Here is a 15,082-nt window from a genome sequence, read left to right on the forward strand (position 1 = left end):
TCCCCCTCTGCTTTCTTTTTTTTTTTTTTTTAAAGATTTTATTTATTTATTTGACAGAGAGAGAGAGTACAAGCAAGCAGAGAAGCAGGCAGAGAGAGAGGAGGAAGCAGGCTCCCTGCTGAGCAGAGAGCCCGATGCGGGACTTGATCCCAGGATCCTGGGACCATGACCTGAGCCGAAGGCAGAGGCTTTAATCCACTGAGCCACCCAGGTGCCCCTCCCCCTCTGCTTTCTTCACCTTCATTATTTTTATTTGTATTTTTTTAAATTTGTATTTATTTCCACCTTCATTTTTGAAAGAAATTTTCACTGAGTAAAGAATTCATGCTCCACTGTGTTATAGCTTATATTATTTTCAATAAGAAATCTACCATTGTCCTTATCTTTTTTCTGGAGCATATAATAAGCATGCTTTTTCCTCCAAATGCTTTTAATATTTTCTCTTTATTGATGGGCTTACATGATTTGATCACAGCATAACTTAGGGTCAATTTCTTCATGTATCTTGTACTTAGAGTTCATTAACTTCCTGAAACTGTAAGTTGATTATTTGCATCAACATTGGAGCCATTAATTCAAATACTTTTTTTATTCCCCCACTTTCTCCTCTCCTTCAGGGACTCCAATTCCACATATATTGGCAGCTTGGATTTTTTTTTTATACTGCACATATGCCCTATTCATATTTTCCCTCTGCTTCATTTCAGATAGTTTCTATTATAACATTTGCATTCACTAATCATTTATTCTGCACTGTCTGCTCTGCTCTTAATAACATTCAGAGTATTTTTTATCTTAGACATTGATATTTTATCTCTAGGAATTTTATTAGGGTCTATTTATATTTTCCATTTATCTGTGTGATATATTCAATTTTTTCTGTAGCTTCTTGAAAATATGGAAACTATACTAAAACAGTTTTAATGTTTTTGTCTACTTAATCTATAATGTCAATTTGGAGTCATTTATGATTGATAAATATTCATCATTGTTACATTACTATGTTCCTTATTCATTGCATGCCTGTTAATTCTGACTGGATAACAGCCATTGTGAATTTCATCTTGTTTGATGACGGATATGGTGGCATTTCTAAAAATATTCTTGAGCTTCATTCTGGGGCATATTTATGTTACATGGAAAAAGTTTGATCCCTTTGGGTATTGTTTTTATTGTTGTTAGGTGACACCAAACCAGTGTTTAGTCTAGCATAATTTTTTCCTGTTCCTGAGGTAAAAACAAAAACAGAAGCAAACAAAAAAACTTCTGAGAACTCCACCCAATGCTCTGAATTATGAGATTGAGACTGTTCATTCTGGATGGTGGGAATGGGCTTCATGCCTAGTCTTATATAAGTTTTAAGATTTTTTTTCTGCAATTCTTTTGGATGATTCTTTCTGTAACCCCTCCCATATGCAATGATCTACATTTAGCTAAATATTCTAGGAGGGGGGACCTGGGTGGCTCAGTGGGTTAAACATCTGCCTTTGGCTCAGGTCATGATCCAGGGTCCTGGGATCGAGCCCTGTGTTAGTCTCCCTTTCCCTTTGCTCCTCCCCACCCCACTGGCACTCTCTTTCTCTCAAGTAAACAAATAAAAATCTTTTAAAAACAACAACAAAACTCCAAGAGATTGCTTTGCAGTTACCAAGTTCTCTGTGCACTTCTGTCTTCTTCACTACTTGTCCCTCTGAATTCTAGGTATCTTGGCCTTCCCAGACTACTAGCTCCATCTCTTCAACTCAGGTAGACTGCTGTGCTTCACTCGAGTCCCCCATCCTGTTCTCTGTGGCCTGGGGATTTGCTCTAGGCAGTACCTGGGCAACATTAAGAACAGGTTATTTTTTCTCTGATTCTTGGAGATCAATGTCCATCATTACCTAGTGACCATTATTTGGAGGACAAATTTTAATATACTCATGTGGTTTATTTGTTGTTCCATGTGTAAGTTAATGATAAATCTAACTCTTTTATTCACCCACATATTCATATTAATTTTAAATTGTGACTGATACAATTTTTCCTTCAATCTGAAGAATGTCCTTGACCAAGTTTTTGTAATGCATGACCACTCACAGCTTTTATTTGACTGATTGTGTGTTTTCATTGTGCCTTCTTTTTTTAAAGAATGTTTTCACTGGTATAAAATTCGAGGCTAAGATTTTCTTGTTTCTTTCAGCACTTACTGAAAGCTCATGGTCTTCTGGCATGCATTTTTTTCTGATCAAATATCTGTCATCTTTTATAAAGAATTTTTTCTCGGAGTACCTGGGTGGTGTAGTTCGTTGAGCATATGATTGGACTCTTGGTTTCAGCTTAGGTGGTGATCTCAGGTCAGGGTCATGAGATCGAGCCCCACATGGAGTCCTGCACTCAGTGAGAATTCTGCTTGAGATTTTTCTTTCTCCTTTTGCTATCCTGTTTGTGCTCTCTCTTTAAAATAAACAAATAAATATTTTTTAAAAAGAATTCCTTCTCTTTGTGTATTCATCTTTCTTTTTGTTGATTGAATGATATTTTTCTCTGTTCATGGTTTTCATCTACTGGATCACACTGTGCTTTGGTGGTCGTGTTTTTATCCTGCTTGAAGTTTGCTAAAATTCTTGGATCTTTGTTTATACTTCTGCTCAATATTGGAAAATTTCAGTCATTATTTTCTAATTTTTTTTGGCCCTCCTTCTCTTCTGATATTATAATTATTTATATGTTAGCCAGATTCCCTGATGGTCTGCTAACTTTATTCATTATTTTCTCTCACTGTAGCTCAGTTTGGACAGTTTCTATTTCTACATCTTAAAGAGCCTATCCTTTATTTTTCAGTACTTAGCTCACTGCTTTTCTCTTCCAGTAAAGCTTTCGTTCTCAACAGTATATTGCTCAGCACTAGAATATTCATTTGATTTTTTTTTTTTTGTAGCACTGGTTTCTCTTCTCATTTTCATGTGTTTCTGGAATTCCTTGGGCATATGTATAACAACTGTTTAAAATGTTTGTCTGCAAATTCTACCATCTCTCTAATTTCTGGGTCTGTTCTTACTGACTTATTTCCATTCAAGTTATAGGTCACACTTTCCTGCCTCTTTGCATGTCTATTAATAGGAACTGGATGCTTCAACAGTGTGAAGTTTACATTGCCAAGTACTGGAAATTTGTTATCTTGCTTTAGCCAGTGTTGGATTGTGTTATGACTGGCATTAAGTGTACTCTTGGATCAGCTTGATACTTTTGAAGCCAGTTTTAGGCTTTGTGGCATGAGACTACGATGGTATTTACTCTAGGACTTGTGTAGTCCTATTTCTAAGGTATGACACTTGTGGGATTCTCAACTGAATTATTTAGATGCACAGCAAATTTCACACTAGCTGCTGAGAATTTGACTATTTCACCACCCTGGGAAAGCTCTGAGAATTATTTGTCTCAGAGCTATTTTATTTCACCATGGATTTTCATCTTCTTCGTGGGTGTCTTAATATTGTGCAACTGATTCAAGGAATCACCTACAAATATTCTACAACACTTTCTTTGAATAGGTCCCTTTTGTTCACAAATTTCAAGGACCTCAGCCTTCCCAATGTCTGTCTTCTCAAATCATTAAAAATGTTTATTCTCTGCTTAGCTTTCCATTCCTTGTTCTTTTGGTCCAGAAAGTGTCCCCAGGAAGAGAGACAAAATGATCATAAAGCTCATCTCATTGTTTTCACTTCTCTCCAGGGTAAGAGTCATTCACTTTTTATTGTCTAATGTTTGTAGACAGTTTTTATTTCTTTTTATTTTTTAAAGACTTTATTTATTTATTTGACACAGAGAGAGAGATATCACAAGTAGGCAGTGAGGCAGGCGGCGTGGGGGGGGGGGGAGAAGCAGGCTCCCCCGTGGGCAGAGAGCTGGATGCAGGGCTTGATCCCAGGACCGTGAGATCATAAAGTGAACCAAAGGCAGAGGCTTAATCCACTGAGCCACCCAGGTGCCCCTGCAGATGTTTTTAAAAACGTTGCCCAAGGACTTCTGGGTGACGCAGTCGGTTAAGCTTCTGCCTGTGGCTCGGGTCGTGGTCCCAGGTTCCTGGGATTGAGCCCCGCATCAGGCTCCCTGCTCCATGGGAAGCCAGCTTCTCCCTCTCCTACTCCCTCTGCTTGTGCTCCTGCTCATGCTCTCTCTCTCTCTCTATCTCTCTGACAAATAAATAAAATCTTTTTTTTTAATTGCCCAGTTTTCTAGTTGTTTTAGGACAAGTACCTGTTACTCCATCATGCTAGAAGCAGAAAATGGAAACTGACTTGTAAAAATTTCTCTTGTAAGTTGTTTGATTTTAAATTGTATTTTCTAGTTTTTTGGATATTGGCCTATAGAAATGAACTTCAATGTTAATATTACATCCAGCAACCTTACTTTTCTAAGATGGTGCTGAGAATTTATCTGTGATTACTTTTTCTAGTTTTCTATATAGACCATTTTATCATGTGAAAATAACTTATTGTTTTGAGCTTACCAAAACTTATACTTTGTGATTCTTTTTATTGTTTTCTATATTGCTAGGACCTCTGGCCCACCATAAATAGAAATACTGATAGTGCGTCATGCTATCTTGTTTCTGATTTTAAAGGAAAATTATACTTAATTTTACTTAAGTTAACCAAGGCAAAAAAGGTAAAAAAAACAATGAATCAATGTCAATGTCCCCAACAACAGTGTTCTGAATTCATCAGTGTTTTTGAGCCTATATTAAATTTAGTTCCCAGCAGAGTTGTTTAGGTATCCCCAGCTTAGGTGGGAAGTAGTATCAGGGTAAAGGTGTCCCTAAGTCCTAGGAAGCACTCATTGTTGGCTAAGAGAGCAGTGCTTGTAAGCTGTGATATAATCAAATGGGATCTTTCCATTTTAGATTGCTAGAGACAAGGAGGACAGTTAACAACTTTATTTGCCAGCTGGCCAGATTGAACTATTGAGATAAGACTAGAAAAAAAAGATTCCACTCATTCTTCCTTCAGAAAATGTTTGTTCTGCCAGAAAATACGCTAGAAACTGAGAAACCACAAGAGAATTAAATTTACATGGTCTCTGTCTTTCCTCATAGAGCTTGAAGTCTAATGTACTCATGGGTGATTTGGGTCTCTAGTTGTCCTTTAGGACTGCTCCATTTCTGTCCTGCAACACTTTCTTCCCATTCATGTGCCCATTCAGATGGGGCAATGCCTGCCAGCTCAGATATTGGACTGACCCTCTTTCTACCTTCTACCCACAAAATAAATACGTGTTGTAATCAGTTCACTGAAGTTCCCCAAATTCCTCTGTTCACAGATCACTTAGTGTCTCAGTAATTGTGTTCACTTTCCCTTTACCAGGCCATAAGAAGATCTTAATTTCAAACAAATTAGTAGTTAATTTCAAGCAATTTTGAAAGTGGTGTGTTTTTTTTTTCTGATTCCCTTATAATTAACATACAGTGCTATTTATACTGATTTCAGCTGTACAATATAGTGATTCAACAATTCCATCAATTACTCTGTTCATGGAGGTAAGTGCACTCTTAATCCCCATCACCTATTTCCCCCACCCCCCCCCACCTCCCCTCTGGTGACCATTGGTTTGTTCTCTGTAGGAAAGAGTCTCTTTTTTGGTTCCTCTCTTTTTTACTTTGTTTGTTTTGATTACCAATTCAATTTCATTGCTGGTAATCAGTCTGTTCAAATTTTCTATTACTTCCTGATTCAGTTTAGGAAAATTGTATGTTTCGAGGAATTTATCTATTTCTTCTAGGTTGACCAATTTTTTGGCATATAATTTTCCATGGTATTCTCTTATAATCCTTTATTTCTGTGGTATCAGTTGTTATTTCTCCTCTTTTATTTCTGATTTTGTTTATTTGATTCCTCTCCTCTCTTTTTTTTTTTCTTTCGATTATTCTGGCTAAAGTTTTATGTTGATCTTCTCAAAGAACCAGGTCTTAGTTTCATTGATTTGTTCTACTGATTTTTAGTTTTTATTTCATTTACTTTGTGCTCTACTCCTTATTATTTCCTTTCTTCTACTGGTTTTGCATTGTTTGTTCTTTTTCTACCTCTTTTGCATGTAAGGTTTTCTGAGATTTTTCTTCTGTCTTGAGGTAGGCCTGTATTGTTATAAACTTCCCTCTTGTAACAGTTTTTATGGTCTCTCAATGATTTTGGACAATTGTGTTTTCCTCTTCAATTGTTTCCATGTATTTTTTAAATTTCCTCTTTAATTTCATGGTTGACCCATTCATTGCTTAGTAGCATGTTATTTAACTTCCATGTATATGTATTCTTCCAGATTTTTCTCTTGTGGTTGATTTCTAGTTTCACAGTATTGTGGTGAGAAAAGAACCATGGTATGACCTCAGTCTTTTTGAATTTGTTGAGACTTTAACTGTGACTCAATATGTGATCTACTCTGGAGAATGTTCCACGTGTCCTTGAGAAGAATGTGTATTTTGCTGTTTTAGGATGGAATGTTCTGAATATATCTTATAGATCCGTTTGGTCTAGTGTGTCATTCAAAGCCACTGTTTCCTTGTGTATTTCCTATTTGGATGATTTATGGATTGATGTAAGTGGGGTGCTGAACTCCCCTACTATTATTGTATTATTACCAATTATTTTCTTTATTTTTGTTTTTAGTTACTTTATGTATTTGGGTGCTCCCATGTTGGATGCATAAATATTTATAATTTTGTATCTTCTTGTTGCATTTTCTGTTTGTGATTATGTACTGTCCTTTGTTCTCTTGTTACACTCTTTGTTTTTAAAGTTTTTTTTAATATTTTATTTATTTATTTGACAGAGAGATCACAAGTAGGCAGAGAGAGAGAGAGAGAAGCAGGCTTCCTGCTGAGCAGAAGGCCCAATGCGGAACTCAATCCCAGGACCCTGATATCATGACCTGAGCCAAAGGCAGAGGCTCAACCCACTGAGCCACCCAGGCGCCCCCTCTTTCTATTTTTAATGATAGCCTTGTTGGATAGAGTATTCCTGGCTGCTGTTTTTTTTTTTTTTTTCTTTCAGCACTTTGAATATATCATGTCATTCCCTTCTGGCCTACAAAATTTCTGCTAAAAAAAAATCAGCTGATAGCCTTATGGTATTTCCCTTGTATGTAACTGTTTTTCTTTTCTCTTAGTGCTTAAAAATTCTCTCTTTATCACTACTTTTTGCCATTTTAATTACACGTTCTTGGTGTGGACCTTTTTGTATTGGTTTGAAGGACCATCTGCACCTCCTGCATCTGTATTTCTGTTCCAGATTTAGGAAGTTTGGGGCTATTATGTATTTAAATAAATTTTCTGCCCTCTTTTCTCTCTCTTCTCCTGAGATCCCTATGAGGCAAATGTTATTATGCTTGATGTGATGATCTGGCTGAGCTCCCTAAGTCCATTCTTATTTTTTGTTATTATTTTTCTCTCATCTCTTCAGCTCAACTGCTTTCCATTACTGTGTACTCCAAGTCACTGATATTTTCTTTTTCTAGTCTATTTATTCCACCAAGTGTATTTTGAATTTCATTTATTGAGTTCTTCACCCCTGATTCATTCTTTTTAAAATTTTTGTTGTTGTTGTTGTTAAGGATACCACCGATGTCCTCTACTCTTTTCTCAAGTCCAGTGAGTATCTTTATGACAACTACTTTAATATTATTTATCAGGCATTTTACTTATCTCCATTTCAGTTAGGTCTCTTGCCAGAGGTGATTCTGCCCTATTTCATTTCATTTTTCTTTTTTTTTTTTTTTTAAAAAAAGATTTAATTAATTAATTTATTTGACACAGAGAGAAAGAGTGCACAGCAGGGTGAGCAACAGTCAAAGGGAGAGGGAGAAGCAGACTCCCTGCTGAGCAGGGAGCCCAATGCGGGGCTTGATTGCAGGGCCCTAGGATCATGACCTGAACTGAATGCAGATGCTTAACCGATTGAGCCATCCAGGCACCTCTGCCCTGTTCTTTCATTTGGGACATATTCCTCTGTGTCCTCATTTTTTCTGTCTGTTTCTATGTCTATATGTTAGGAAATTCAGCTATATCCTCCACTTTTGAAAGTACTGTCCTTACGAAGAAGAGGTCCTGTAGTGCCCTGCAGTGCAATGTCCCTTATTCACCAGAAGCTGGAGTTTCAGGGTGTCTGTGTGTTACATGTACCCTGCTGTTATTGCTGAGCTGCCTTTGCCTTCAGTTCAATTGTCTGCAATGGCTCTCATTGCCTGTTATGGCCAGAGTTTGGTTCCTTTGTTGTGAGTGACCCAGTCTGGGGCTGCTTTTGTCTTAAATTGAGTCATACCAGGCATTTGTCAGAGATACGGTAGCTCCAATCTGCAGGAGAAACCAGCATGGGGATCACTGTTAGCAAGTTAGGCAGCAAGCATTGGCGGCGCACTGTTTCCTGTAGGTATCCATGGGTCTAGGCTGGGGGGTTAGAGAGGGAAATGGTGCCTTATAGCTTCTCTGTTCCTGGAAAAGTCTTCCAATGATCCCTACCCCTCCAGCATGTGCTCTGAGATTAGCAAACGAATCTCTCTCCCATATACCCTAAGTGTTTTTCAGACTGCTTCTTCTATGCCGTATAGAAGGGCTGTTTGTGATTCTCTCTCTCTCTCTCTCTTTTAACATATGATGTATTATTTCAATCAGGGGTACAGGTCTATGAATCACCAGTCTTACACAGTTCACAGCATTCCCCATAGCACATATCCTCCCCAGTGTCCATTACCCAGCCACTTTATCTCTCCCTCCCCACCCCCAGCAACCCTTAGTTTGTTTCCTGAGATTAAGAGTCTCTTATGATTTGTCTCCCTCCCCGGTCCCATCTTGTTTCAATTTCTTCCCTCCCTACCCACCACTACCCCCTGCCCTGCCTCTCAAATTCTTCATATCAGAGAGATCATATGATAACTGTCTTTCTCTGATTGACTTATTTCACTAAGCATAATACCCTCTAGTTCCATCCACGTCATTGCAAATGGCAAGATTTCATTTTTTGATGGCTGCACAGTATTCTTTTGTGTGTGTGTGTGTATGTGTGTGTGTGTATGAGTGTAGGCTCAGTGTAGGCTTGATCCCAGGACCCTGAGATCATGATCTGAGCTGAAGGCAGAGGCTTAACCCACTGAGCCACCCAGGTGCCTCCAGTATGTGTGTGTGTGTGTGTGTGTGTGTGTGTGTGTGTGTGTATCTATATCACATCTTCTTTATCCATTCATCTGTTGGTGGACAACTAGGCTCTTTCCATTGTTTGGCTTTTGTGGACTTTGCTGCTATAAGCATTCGGGTGCGTGTGCCCTTTTGTATCACTACATTTGTATCTTTAGGGTAAATACCCAGTAGTGTGATTGCTGGGTCGTAGCTCTATTTTCAATGTTTTGAGGAACCTCCATACTGTTTTCCAGAGTGGCTGCACCAGTTTGGATTCCCACCAACAGTATAGGGGGGTTCCCCTTTCTCCACATCCTCGCCAACATCTGATGCTGTCTCTTTAAAGTGCAGAGACTCAGTTTCCTCTTGCCCTCCTGGCTCTCCTATGAGCCTGCTGATTTATTTTTAAAGATTTTGTTTGTTTGTTTGTTTGTTTATTTATTTGACTGATAGAGAATGAGAGGGTGTGCATGAGCATGGGGAGGGCAGAGGGAGAAGTAGAATCCGTGCTGAGCAGGGAGCCCAACATGGGGCTCTGACCCCAGGACTCTGGCACCATGATCTGAGCTGAAAGCAGAGATTTAATCGATAGAGCCACACAGGTGCCCCGAGCCTGCTGATTTTTCAAGTTTCAGGTTTTAAGCCCTGCTGAGTGTAAGAACTCATGAAATTTGGCCCCTCTGGTTTTCAAAGCCAAATTCATCTTCCCCAGGTGGGCTCCACTATGTGAGAGTCTGTTTCTCTCCTCTGTCCATGCCTGCAGTGACCTTCCTTCCCACAGACAGGCCCACAGGTTCATTTAGCTCCTGATCACATCTGTGTCCTTCCTACCCTTTCAGTATAGCTTTTCTCTACATTTAGATGTGGAGGGTTTGTTCTGCCAGTCTTTAGGTTGTTTTCTGGATTATTTACACTGATATGGGTGTTATCTGGTTGTATCCATGGAATGAGGTAAGCTTAGGGTCCTTTTACTTGGCCATCTTCTCTGGAAATCTTAGAAACTCTTTATATTTTAACAACTTAGTGGCAATTTGGGGGAAAAAAGCTACACACCTAAATGAAAAGAAAATATGTATTTCACTTTCAAATAATCATAATTACTTACTTATGTGATACATAACTTTTTAAACTTTTAAAATCAGATTGGATATCGTCATTTCATACTCCACAATGACTTTCACACAGTATGTGCTTTTTTAAAATTTATTTTTTAATTTTTAAATTACAAGCTTGCATGTATTTTTTAAAAGATTTTATTTACTTATTTGACAGAGAGATCACAAGTAGGCAGAGAAGCAGGCAGAGAGAGAGAGGGAAGCAGGCTCCCTGCTGGGCAGAGAGCTCTATGCAGGGCTCGATCCCAGGACCCTGAGATCATGACCTGAGCTGGAGGCAGAGGCTTAACCCACTGAGCCACCCAGGCACCCCCAGTATGTGCTTTTTAATCACAAGAACTACAAAAATCCCAGCACAGCAAATGTATGATGTCATCAAAACTAACGCAGTAAAATCTAATGTTGAAATTGTGAAATGTCTTGAGCTAGTACTCCATCTGACAACTGATATATGTCAAATACCATACTGTTTCCCATTAAATTTTAAAATTATCCCACAGCACCTCTGTGAATTCCCTGCATCTTCCTGGTTTAACTTGGTGTAGTATGGAAACTATATCTTGTGTCCTTTCCCCTGTTATACGAGTGTTCCTTCATTTTACTAATAAATTTGATGAATAGCCAACTTGGCAATGGATGACAATGGTTTAATATACTACCATTTCTGGGTAAATTCTTGTTATGAAAGCAACCTTATTAACCCTATTCAATGTAAAACAAAACAAAACAAAAACTCAAGTATTGTACTTGGGTGGTGAAGAAACAATTTTAGATATGGTAATTGCATTTTTCTTGACTCCTTCGTTTTCTCGTGGGAATAGGCTACCTATTTCATCCTTCAAAAGAACCATTTTTGTCAGAACTACTATTATCACCAGAGAATATCCACATTTCCTCTAGAGAGATGGTTAATATAGGGACCAGACTGCTGCATTCAAATCATGGCTCTGCCAGTTACTAACTCTGTGACTTTGCAGGCTACTTAACTTCCTTGTAACTTACTTTTTCCATTTTTAATATGAAGATAAAAATAGCACTTATTGCATAATCCAGGGAACAAGCTTAAATGAGGTAATGCATATATAACATTTAGAACAGTACTTGTCCCAGATTAAGTGCTCAATAAGTGTCAATCATTATTATAGGCCGAAATAATAGGAATCAGTGGTCTCCCGTGAGTAAAAGGTGTATGAATGAGTGGATCTGTGCCATCTCTTTATCATTTGCCTAGACCCAGTAATAGGGTTATAAGATAATGGGACATCTGTAGTCTTTACCTGGAATCCTGTGATTCAGCAAGTGGTTCTAGTTATATGGATTGTCTTGATTTTTCTGCCTGTTTATACTAACCAAATGGTTGTAAATGCTGATTCATTTTGAGTTATAGGGATAAGACGTGGACACCACACTATAGACGTGGACACCAGTGCTTGAAGATCACCCATATTTGGCTTTGAGAGAGAGAGAGAGAAGAGAGAGGGAAGAGAGAGCGAGCGAGAAAGGGCTTATTAAGGACTGACTGGCATTCAGTTGAAAATAAGGATAGAGAAGAAGGTAAAAGTGTACGGATTTTTGAATCCTTGAAAGGGTTTAATTTTGATTGCTCTACTTTAGGTCAGTTTTCAGTTTACATTAAAACTATAAATGCGAAGGAATAAAAAAGGAACTTTGTAACTTGAAAGCCTTGAGTAATATGGTATTTCTATTTTATAATACCCAGGAGTAGAGAGAATCATAAAATCTCTACCAACTGATATTGGTTTATTCAACACAGCACAGCACTTAAGACAACTGATAATCCCTGGCCTCCTAGATACCCCACTGTATTTTTTAAAGAAAATTCCAATAATTTAGCCAATTCACCATTTTTCTCTAGGAGTCTCTAAAGAAGGATTCACATCTCATTGGAAAAAATGTAGACACCAAAAGGAGTCATAAGGAAAATATTTTTGTAGTTACCCTAAGTATATATTGAGTGTATTCCTTTTGTTGCCAATAAAATTCACGTTATACAAGTTACGTGTGGAGGTTTATGGATATACACAGTAATAACCAAGAGACAACATAATAGTTGAATCAGGGCAAAGTAGAGGGGAAAAATATATTCGGAATCAGATGTGTGAGACAAAACTAATTTATCAGGAAACAGTGGGAAACCCAGGATAAAGTGGATCTTTTAGGATTCCCAGACCCAATTCCAGTGTTATCTACCCTGCTCCCCCTCCCCCGCCAAGTCCAAGCAATTCTGGAACACCAACTCAATTCTGACACTCTCTACTTGGAGATAGCATCAGATTCCACAGGTTAAGAGTTTAGTTCTACAAAACTGCTCCTCACCCCACTCCAGACACAAGTTGCATGCCCTAGGCATGGTCCAATGACCACTTCATTAGGTTTGATTAATTTGTTAGAGCATCTCACAGAACTCCGGGAAACAAGATAAGCAGTTTATTGAAGTATATGATAAAGGACCAGCCCCCACCCTAATCCTTAGGTTATGAAAGGGCTTTCCACATGAAAAAAATGTCCCACATCACTCAGCGTCAGGGAGATACAAATCAAAACCACAATGAGATACCACCTTATACCACTTAGAATGGCAAAAATTAAAAGAGAGGGAATAACAAATGTTGGTGAAGATGTGAAGAAAGGGGAAACCTCTTACACTGTTGGTGGGAATGCAAGCTGGTGCAGCCACTCTGGAAAACATTATGGAGGTTCCTCAAGAAGTTAAAAACAGCTACCCTATGACCAGCAATTGCATCCTGGGTATTTACCCCAAAAATGTAGTGGAAAGAAAGGGCATATGCACCTCAATGTTCACAGCAGCAATGTCCACAATTGTTAAACTGTGGAAGGAACTGAGATACCTTTCAACAGATGACTGGATAAAGAAGATGTGGTCCATATGTACAAAGGAATATTACTCAGCCATCAGAAAGGATGAATACCTAACATTTACATTGACATGGATGGAACTGGAGGGGATTACGCTAAGCGAAATAACTCAGAGAAAGACAGTTATCATATGGTTTTACTCATATGTGGAATACAAGGCATAGCACAGAGAACCATAGGGGAAGAGAGGGAAAACTAAATGGGAAGCAATCAGAGAGTGGAGGGGCTTTCTAAAAGTCACCTCATTAACATAGCAAAAGACACCTCTATCACCCTCATCACAGGAAATTCCAAGGGTTTTAGAAGCCAGGAGATAGGAACTGTGGTGGAAGACCAAACGTCAATGACAAACATATTTTGGTCACTTTAGTGACCAAACATATATTTCCTGTAAATCACAGTATCATAGTGGATTAAGCCTTCCTCCAAACCTATCTGGAAAGTGGTGGGTCATAAATAAGAAAATAGTGCCAGTTAGGGCTAGATCAAGGAGGAAACTAATTTGGCAGGTGAGAGAGCTGGAAGCCAAATAGCAGCTATTTCAAACAGATTTCCACGAGAGAGTAGAGAAAATCAAGGCTCTGTTGGCAGGAGGCTAACTGGGGCATGATCTTGAATGCTGAATTAAAATAAACTTGAATCCTCCAGGATCCAGAGACTATGCATAACCCCAGGCAGTGTTAATTACCATCATGAAATTTTAGAACTGGTAGAAAGCTTAAAAATACTTTAGTTCACTACTTCATTTTTTAAATAAAGAGATACATGCTCAGAGTGGGGGACGAGACTTGTTCCAAGTTCATACAGTGAAATGTTAGAGTCAGGTTAGCTACTACCTTCCTCTCTATGCTCTTTCTTATCATAGAACCATTTTCTGAGGCCATGAATTGAACAGACAATATCAATACATAAAGCAGAATGAATGGCAAGGTCAGGTAAGGGTCACCAGATTGTGGCACATTTCAAATAACCAAGGTAGCCAATATTCTATTCACAAATCACTTGGTTTATCCTGAAACCTACCCCACAAGTTAGTCATGTGAGGTTAGAGGGGGAAGTTAATGAAACACTCTTAAGAGGATCCAAGAAGGTGGCATCCCAATGTGAGCAGTGAAGCACCATCCTCGTCTTCAATCCTGAGACAAAGGATGACTGGAAGTTCAGTCAGGTGCCTTCTGTGCAGTCAGAGCCTCCAAGAGCACCTTTCTGAAGCAGTGTATTGCATGGATGGTCCATCAGCCTTCCAGCTGCTGCTAGACGGTTCCTTCTTTTAAGCGTTCACTAAGGTGGGTGTAGTAACGGTTCCATCTGAGGATTTTTGCCATGTCAGCTTAGTCCGCTCTATCTCCCCACAAGTCTTTCTGTGGACATTTCCAAACGAGTTTTACTTACCAGTTACACAGCTTATCTACATGGACACACTCAAAGCCGTACATCAGATATTGACAAACAACAAATGTGGGCGTTCACACTGACCACTGTGACTCCATTTTGTCTTACTCTGACTGAGTTTATTCCGTACCTTCTATGAGTTGGAATCACATGCAAAGTATCACACCATGATAATACATTGTATCCAAATTTCTCTTTGTTGTCCCTTTATTTAGCATGCCTTTATTCTAGGCTTTTAATCTTTATGCAGAAATGCAGTTGACTGAATGTCTTTCCACAAATATACAGATCATCACTTGCAAGGAATATTTCCAGAATGTAACCAGAATAGTAAATGTATTCTTTTTCTAATCATTTGATATTACCAGAGGATATTTCAGTGAATGCTCTTAGGGAAGGAAGTTTATCTTCAGAATATTCCAGTTTCAATCATCTCTATCAAGAAAAATAAGCACAGGGAAATGTCCCCAACCTCCTTAAAGGCTTGAGCCTATCAAAAATTGTTATATTTTTTCAGGTTAAGGCATTGAAAAGGCTA

Source organism: Mustela erminea, chromosome X (genome assembly GCF_009829155.1).
Source record: "Mustela erminea isolate mMusErm1 chromosome X, mMusErm1.Pri, whole genome shotgun sequence".
Lineage (NCBI taxonomy): Eukaryota > Metazoa > Chordata > Mammalia > Carnivora > Mustelidae > Mustela > Mustela erminea.